The 8,388-nt window shown below is 46.9% G+C and overlaps 2 long non-coding RNA genes across 3 annotated transcripts; both read left to right on the top strand.

Annotated features, from left to right (window-relative positions):
* Positions 1-4,327: 4,327 nt before the first annotated feature.
* On the top strand, positions 4,328-5,388 carry LOC124699623. Its single transcript, XR_007001455.1, has 3 exons — positions 4,328-4,455; positions 4,563-4,625; positions 5,283-5,388. It is a non-coding gene; the product is annotated as an uncharacterized LOC124699623 (long non-coding RNA).
* Positions 5,389-6,308: 920 nt separating this feature from the next.
* LOC124699622 lies at positions 6,309-7,961 on the top strand. 2 transcript variants are annotated; one of them, XR_007001454.1, is made up of 3 exons: positions 6,309-6,350; positions 6,926-6,996; positions 7,596-7,961. It is a non-coding gene; the product is annotated as an uncharacterized LOC124699622 (long non-coding RNA). The 2 variants fall into 2 exon arrangements; XR_007001453.1 differs by lacking the exon at positions 6,309-6,350 and having other exon boundaries at positions 6,779-6,996.
* The last annotated feature ends 427 nt before the right edge of the window (positions 7,962-8,388 follow it).

Below are 8,388 nucleotides of genomic sequence, written 5' to 3'. Positions count from 1 at the left end.
AAACATCATGACTTATTTTGTGATTCTCCACGACATGATCATCGAAAATGAGAGAGGGTTAGACTTAGAGTTTTTCTATGACAGTGTTGGAACCCGTGTGCAACCTCAAAGAAACCCCGATCACATTCAAGCTTTTCTCGAGACCTATAGGAAAATTGAAGATGCAAGCACACATGAACAACTCCACAAGGAACGATTATTGTGTGATGTGATGATGAAATGTTATATTTGATGTCTATATGAACTGTCAAAATTCAGTTAGTACTATATAGTTTCATTTTACATTTCACGAGGAATATGCTGTTTTCCGGTTTGCGTTTATGGTAGCTGCACTGCGCCGGCTCATGCGGCCACCGAAATCACGTTTTCCGCGCGTTTTACGGTAGATGCTAGAGCTGCTCTAAGGCTGGCCATAGTGCTAGTATCATAGGTAGTATCATGCATACTAGGCCCACAAAAATGATGATGTGGCATGCAATTAAGGAGGAGAGATAGGATTAGAGTAACATAGGTAGATACTGTATCATAGCGCACGTTACGAGAAAAGTAAATGTCAAATTGATCTTGTACATAGATTTACATTGGGATTCTACAAAACAATAAATTTAGAATGTTTATGATACTACTCTATAAGAGCATCTCCAGTCGCGTCCCCCAAACCGTCCCCCAAAGCGCGCCGGATCGAGCGTTTGGGGGACGTGTTTTGTTCGTGCCGCGTTTGGGGGACGTCGCTCCCCAGCCGCGTCCCCCAAACGCCGCCCCCAATCAGAAATTCAAATAGATGCATTCAAAAGAGATCGTTCCCGCCGGTTCGTCGCGATCAGAGTAGCGGCGATCGATCAAAGTAATCGGGCGCGCGATCATATTACGGACCGGTGGTGCATGCAAATTAGAAGAAGGGGTTGGTCGACGGCGTCGTGTCCCGAGTCGACGCAGGCCCGTCGAGCACGACGACCTCGTCGCGATCTGCCTCGTTCCTGTGCATGGTGCGTGCGCTCCGTCGCCGACGCGGAGGCCGACGTAGGTGTAGCAAGAGAAGACGCGTCGGCCTGCTCTTGCTTCGCGCTGCCGCTGCCGCCGATGCCGATGCCGCTGCCGGGGCCGCCGCGTCCGCCGCCGCCATTTTGGCTTCGATGTCGTCGAGGATCTGGCCTTTGAAGAAGTTGTGCGCCGCTCGCGTCCGGGGAGACATTCCCTCTGTCGACGTTCTCGGCGAGGGACATGTCGTCCCTGCGTTTCTTGAGCTCCGGCTTCTCCTCTTGCCTCTTGAGCAGCTCGGCCCACCTTTGGTCGGCCTTCTTGTCGCGGGAGATAAAGGTCGAGGAGACGTCGGCGAGGCATTTCGTGATCGACGCCTGCGTCTTCTCGGACGACGCAGCGTCGGCCAAGGCGGCCTTGGCAGCCTTGTTGCCGATAGGACGCCCTGCCGACGTTGCCGGCGGCGCGTCCGGATCAATGGCGTCCTTCCCCTTGGACAACGACGAGCGCGTCAACTTCCATTTCTCATTCATTTTGAGCTTGCCATAGCAATGCGTCGGCGCGAAAGACTTGTGACCTTCCGAGTACTTGGCGTACAATTCCATAGCCCGATCAAACTAACCAAAGGAAGCAGAGTCATTTCATCGAACACAATGTGGGCGCTACGGATTATGGAAGAAACGAGTCGTACCGGTTGGCCGACGTCGGCGCCGCTGTCGCCTCCGGTCTCTAAGTCGTGATGGTACCCATGGAAGGAGTTCACCGACGCCCGGATGATGGCCCATCGCGTCGACATTGCCTTCGGCTCCTCTTCATTGGCACTTTCCGGTAGTCGCTGTTGATCGGCTTGCGCTCATCGAACTCGGCCTTGATCCTCGCCCAATACTTCCCGCCTTTTTGGTTGGCGCCGATGATGGAGTCATGGCTCACCGTCGCCCACGACTCGCACGGACAAAGATCTTCCAGAACCGTCCACTTCGGGCCTCGTGTGCCCGACGCCTTCTTCTTCTTCTTCGTCCTCACGCCGTCCGCGTCTACCTCCACGAGATCATCGTCACCGGCACCCTCGTCGTCCTCTTCCTCGCCGCCCTCTTCGTCCTCAACGTCGTCCTCCTCGTCGTCCTCCACCCCGTCCTCTTCCTCGTCGTCCTCCTCCTCAACCCCGTCGTCCTCCTCGGCACCGGCGCCGTCGTATTCGAGCGGACCCCTGCGGCCGGTGAAAGGGCCGCCGTCCGGACCGGGTCCGGCTCGCGTTGCTCGTACGCCGGGGAGTAGAGGTTGTTGGGGTTGAAGCCGCCGTGCGGCAGCGCATCCTGGTAGTGCGGCGACAAGTTAGGCGTCACGCACCCGGGAGTGGCGGAGGGGCCGTCGTTGTAGAAGGCGGCTTGCGACGGAGAGAAGACTCCCGGAACGTACACCGACACATTCGTACTATATGGGCTCGCGGTGGTGGCGGCGATACACCCGGCGATTATGCGGCTGGTGGCGGCGCGCCGCCGAGCCTTCTTCTCCAGCTCCGCCGCCCTCGCGTCCTTTCCGCTCCGCCGTCGATAGCTTCCGGCGCGGGCAATCTTGCTGCCATTCATCTTCGGTCATGCCTTCGGGCTTCTTCTTCGCAGCCGGCGCCTTCCGCGGCTTCGCGAACGGCGCTTTCGCCCCTATCGTCGCATTGCCCGGCGGCTTCTTGGCCGCTTTCTTCGCCATCTTTTTGGGGGCTATCGGCGGCGCCATGGAATGGGGAGAGGGTAGCGGCGGCGGGTGCACGGCGGGAGGGAGAAAGAAATCGGCGGGATAGGAGAAATGAATCGGCGGCAGGATATGTTTTGGGAGGCATGTGCGCGGCGGTATAGGCGCGATTTGGCGGGAGCGGCGGGATTTGGCGGGAGTGTGAGACGAATTTTCCCTGTGCCGCTGACGGGTCGGCCCCGCGTCGGTTGGCCTCGCTTTTCGTTGTGTCCGGCGTCCCCGGTGCGTCCCCTGTGGGACGGGGACGGGCTCGGGGCGCCGGACACCGTATCGGGGCGCGCCGGACAAAAAAGGGCTTTGGGGGACGCGGCTGGAATGCTTTTTTTATCCGGCGCGCCCCAAATCGCTTTGGGGGATGGTTTGGGGGACGCGACTGGAGATGCTCTAATACCACCCACTATTGAGATAGTATCATAGACAAGTAACATCTAAAGGTATAAATGATGCCCCCCATAGGGGGCTTCACAACGATTTCAGCTTCTCAGCCACAGGATATTGTCAACTGGAGTATCTCAGCCGTCCATTTCAGTTAAGATTTTTTCACAGCCCACTAGATCAAGACATGAAATGGTGAGGTTCTACCCACCTGTCACTGCCCGTGGGCCCTTCTTCTAAATGGACCATCTTGTCAGTTGCCTGGGTAGATTCAGTGAGCATGGGTGAAAATCCTAGCTGGCCCCAATTGGGCAGCTCCAGACCCAATCCCACGACCACATCTCTTCCAATCCTCACTCTTTCCTCTCCCCAATCATCTCCTGTCTCATCTCCCCCAATCCCCTCCTCTATCTCCTCTCCCCAATCCCTCTGCATCCTCCTCCAAATCCCTCCTCCAAATCCCATAGCGCCTCCAGCGGATCTTGTGCTTGGCCTCGCCGGCGAGTAGCCCATCACGCCGCCTGCGAGTCTCCTCCACATGCCGGCCGCCTCGGCCGGGCGAGCAGCGGAAGAACGCCATGGGGTGAGCGCTTGACGAGCGGGAACTCCGTGGTGAGCAGCGGCCGCTGCATCGGGTGGGCGGCGCGGCGCACCGGCGGGTGAAAACCCTAGCGCGCCGCCTCACAATCCCGAACATCCATCCTCGTCACCTTCGTCCTCGGCTTCCGGTCCGCAAGTGGAAGATGAGGCGGAGACCAGAGTAGAACCCGACTGCGGGATAAAGAGGAGGCAAAAAGTGAGAGCTCTCCAACATACGTACTAGATAATTGATTGTTTGATATTTCAAAGCTAAATCAAATTATTGGTATACTTATACAGGTGACTTTGAAGCTAATCAATCTCAGCCATAAGGAACTCAAAAATAGTGTTGGCAGAGGATATTACCATAATGCAAAAATATGCTGCAAGTCAATTCAGGTTTTCCAGGTCATTTATAATTTACAAACCAGGTAAGAAATAGTGAATGTGTGTTCTTTAGTAGCATCATATGATATGTTCAACATAGGAATTACTTGTAGATTCTCCCATATTTTGTCAAAAGATGTATGGTTCCATTTTGCTTATTAACTGTATTTCAGATTCCAGTAGTATTAAATATGGCAGAAGACATCGGAGGAGAAAACGTTTATCTGAAGAAAAAGATGAAACCCGATGGGCATGACCAACATTTTCCTATGAAGACAAAAAATAAGGTTGCGGTGCAAGGTGCAGAGGTCCCCTGCAGCGTGTGGAGGTGGTTGGCCTTGGCCAGGTCAAGTTGTCGATGCCGGTGACCTCTCTATATCCACTCTGTAGGTATATGAGATCCTTACCTTGCCTCTCCACCATCAGCTTTGAACTACATATCTTTTAAACTCCACCTTTCTATCTTGATGTATGATTCTCTATGTTTGTATTGTCAGAGTTGGTGTTCCTCATTTCCTTATCTGAAAATTCATTTAGAATAAGGCCACTTGCGCATCCAGGTAAACCTCCTGGTTCACATTTTGTCTCTTTACACTTTGTTGACGCAGTTTACTGTTATTTTTATACGGAAAGTTTGTTATAACTGATGATTTGTTTCAGTGGTTTGCTAAATAGCGTGTTTAGTTATTCACAAAACAGAGACATATGGACATTTTCCAATAATGTACTTGGTATTTCAATCCACCCGGACTATCGTATGTCATGAGCACTGTAAATATCCTCGCAAGATCTACTTTGCTTATGGTGCTTATAAAATATAGAAAGTAATATGTTAAATACCATAGGAAAACTGAAATTCCTCCCAGAGATAACATCCACTGATTTTGAACTCTGAATTTGAAATCTACGTGTTTACATGTATGCCCACATGGCCTTTTGTAGTCTGGCCTGTCTGCTGGTTCACGTTGTCCTCAAAGAGGGTTTGCCTTCCAAACCGATTTCAGTTATGAGAAAATGGCAGCTTATCTGGAGTTAACAGGGTGACATTTGTGTTTAATGTACATACCCCGCTTTTTTCCTCGCTTCCATATGTCAACTAATAGTTTTCATACTTATGCGGTAATATTAAGTGGATCACTCTTTATGCTTTTAACATGATTGGTAGCTCTAGACACTGATGTGTACTTGTTCACCGTTGTTCTCCTTTTTCTTTATAGTTTTATGAAGGATTGTCAAGCTAAAAATAAAGGATGGAGGCCATGGATATCTCTACTAAAAGTATTGCATGGCGTCATGATATCCTCCTCTTCTTGTTTGGCCCCGTGAGATGGCGTAACCTTCGGGTGAGATCCTCCTCCACTTGAAGTGTTCGCTATTTTTTCATGAAAACATTGACATTTCGAGTATTTTTTCATCCTTTTTATTATAAATCACGGAGATGGAGATACATATTAGGGAGTAAGTTTGTTAATATACTTCTCAAGGCATGCACAAAAGAATTCGATGGTAAGCTTCCATAGTTTTTTTTATAGAAGAACAATATTTAGTTATATCATCCTACAGGCATAATGATATGCTGTGTGTGTTGATGGAATTGACCATCAAGCTGGAGAGGCTTTTTAACCAACAATACATATATCACCTGACACCATGGGGTATGTCTATTTTTATTCCTGATTTATTTGTGGTTGCAGCAAGGTAGATTATATCTTTCTGGTCTACCTATTAATCTTTGCCTACTACCACTGTTGTGGATTGGAAGTACATTTTTCTTACACTGAAGTCTAATTGTGTAAGATTTAAGAGAGTGATTAATGACATATGATGTGCACTTTCGTAGCTGTGAGGGAGGATTGAAGTGAAGTTACATCATTAAACTTCGCAATGCTTCTAAATATCTGCTAATTATCACCCTTTATTGGTTGATTTTCTTGATGAATAGCTTCAACGATGATAATTTGAGTTATACAAAATGACAAGTCAGTGCTTAATTTTGAAAACCGTAATTTCTTACTTACCTTCTTGATCATTACGGGGCACCTGCAAGCAAGCTCCACCGGAATCTCTGTTTCCATTACAGAGTCGGTCACCTTCTCTAAAGTATTGAAATGTTATGGTGATGTGAGTGGCTCAACGAGGCCATTGCGATGTTCTTGCATTGGTATATTATTTTATATATCTCTACCAAATTAACTAAATTCGGTGTGCTCTGCGAGTTGTAGGCGAAGTCTAAAATAGCTACGAGGCATTCTGCTCTATTTGAGTATTGCAAAGCACTCCAAGAGGTCTTTGTTTTCTTTGCTGGATTTATTCTTTGCTAAATTTAGCAAATATGTATCATTTAAAATAAATTTAGGATGATTGGAATGCAAAAGTGGTTCTTACTGCCTATAGTTCCTACTTGTCTTTGGTATGGAGTTCGAGTTCACCATTATTTTGTTCATTTGAATGACCACGAGTGTACTATTTTACCATTTTCCTGATGCATCTAATTTTTATATACAAATGAATTGCATGTTTCTGCTGTAATACCATCTACGATAAATCAAAATAGTCTTATAATTCTCCTATATGTTTTTCCCATTTCGATGCTGTCGGGTTGCGGGCTTGCAGCTTATTTTTTTGTTACTTTGGCATCATAATTGGAGAGGTTTCCTGTGTAGCTCATTGAGGGTTGGGACTGTATTTTCCCTAAAACAAGATATCACATGCCTTTTTTCATTAATGTTTCTATGGTTTGGGAAAGTCCAGTCTTTGGCTTTGGCTTTGGCTTTGCCTTGCATGCCACATTGAATCTCTATTTTCTCTATAACTCATTATCGTCAATCAATTTCTTATCATTAATTTCTGATGTGTACAGTTGGTTTAATCTCGGTGATGAAGACTAAAAAAGAACTACCTTTTGCAATACATGCATGTTTGCTAGAAAGGGTACAAATCACTGCTTCGCTCTTGAGTTATTAGTTTTATTGTATACTGTGTTTCATGGCTGCTGCATATTTTTAGTTGAAGCTTCCAATTATTTGACAGATAAAGTAATGCTTCATCTAATTTCATAAATACTAGAAACATTGTTTCTAAGCGGAAAATTCTTAATTGATCTATTTTCATCGTTCATGACAATTATATCTTATATTCATACTGGGCATTTGGCACCCATGTCAGGGTCAAAGCTACATACAAGACTGTTTACCCCCGCGGGAGACCGAATATCTTAGAAACAACATCCTAAAAATTTGGCGCCCATGTCGTACCAACAACCGGTAGAAGCTTGCCCTGGCAGGGCCTGTACGTAGCTGAGACCCTGTGTGCTTTACTCAGGTTACCCCAATTTGTGAACCAAAGGAAGATATAGGGTTATTTCTTGGTCCATTGTGGGCATGATTTAGTTTAGTTTTTGTGGTACGTGCTTGGGACTTGGACAACAAATCTGGAGCTAATAGTTTACCCAAGCTACTTCATTAACCCCTTTTCTTTTGTTAGATTCAGATTTACTATATGATTTATGTAAGTGTCTTGTCATGTTGCAGGTTTGCAAAGAGGAATTTAGATGAGTATGTATTTCTTGGCAATCGGCTGCAGGTGTATATGCACCTTAGTTTGAGAGATTTTTGGATACCAAGAAGAAACTGAAGGTCGGGAGAAATGAAGTCCTCAACCAAATAAGATGTATGGTTTCACCATTTTCTAAAAAAATCTGCATCTTATAATTTAGTGTTGTGATGATAAAAATAATAAGAATTTGCAGTTAGGGAAGGAGGTCCAGGTTGAAGGACAATAAAAAATGATGTAGTGTAGCATGTCTAATTTTTCAATTCGAACCATTTAAATGTAGATTCATGTGTATTGTTTCCTTATCATTGTTATAAAGAAATTCCAACGGTACTTGAGCACTCCTTGCATATTTTTTACCATACACCCTCATATGTCTATATCTTTTTTGTATCCTTCTGTGACGTGGATGTTGATACAAAACATGGATAAATTGGCGGCAGCCTTATATCGTACTGCACATGATTAGCTCCAAAGTTGAGTTACTCAACTATATTTACCTATATGGAAAACAATATCGAGCAAAAAAATTTAAAAAATATTTTCCTGTGTTATGTTATTTGTCAACATAACCCCCGATATTGCGTCGTCGTCCTCACCGGAAGCAGCACCGCCTGCTGCCCGTGCGGCGTTGTCGTCCCCATCAAGCCGCACCGAGAGGAGATGCTTAGCTGTGGCCACACAAACGGATGGGGACGTCAAGCCAAGCCGGTGGCTGGCGGCCTACCATCGCGTCAACTTACACGGGATAGGAGAGCCCTCGAAAAAAAT

This window comes from Lolium rigidum, chromosome 3 (assembly GCF_022539505.1).
Source record: "Lolium rigidum isolate FL_2022 chromosome 3, APGP_CSIRO_Lrig_0.1, whole genome shotgun sequence".
In the NCBI taxonomy this organism is placed as follows: Eukaryota; Viridiplantae; Streptophyta; class Magnoliopsida; order Poales; family Poaceae; genus Lolium; species Lolium rigidum.
This window is presented reverse-complemented; position numbering and strand designations above follow the sequence as displayed.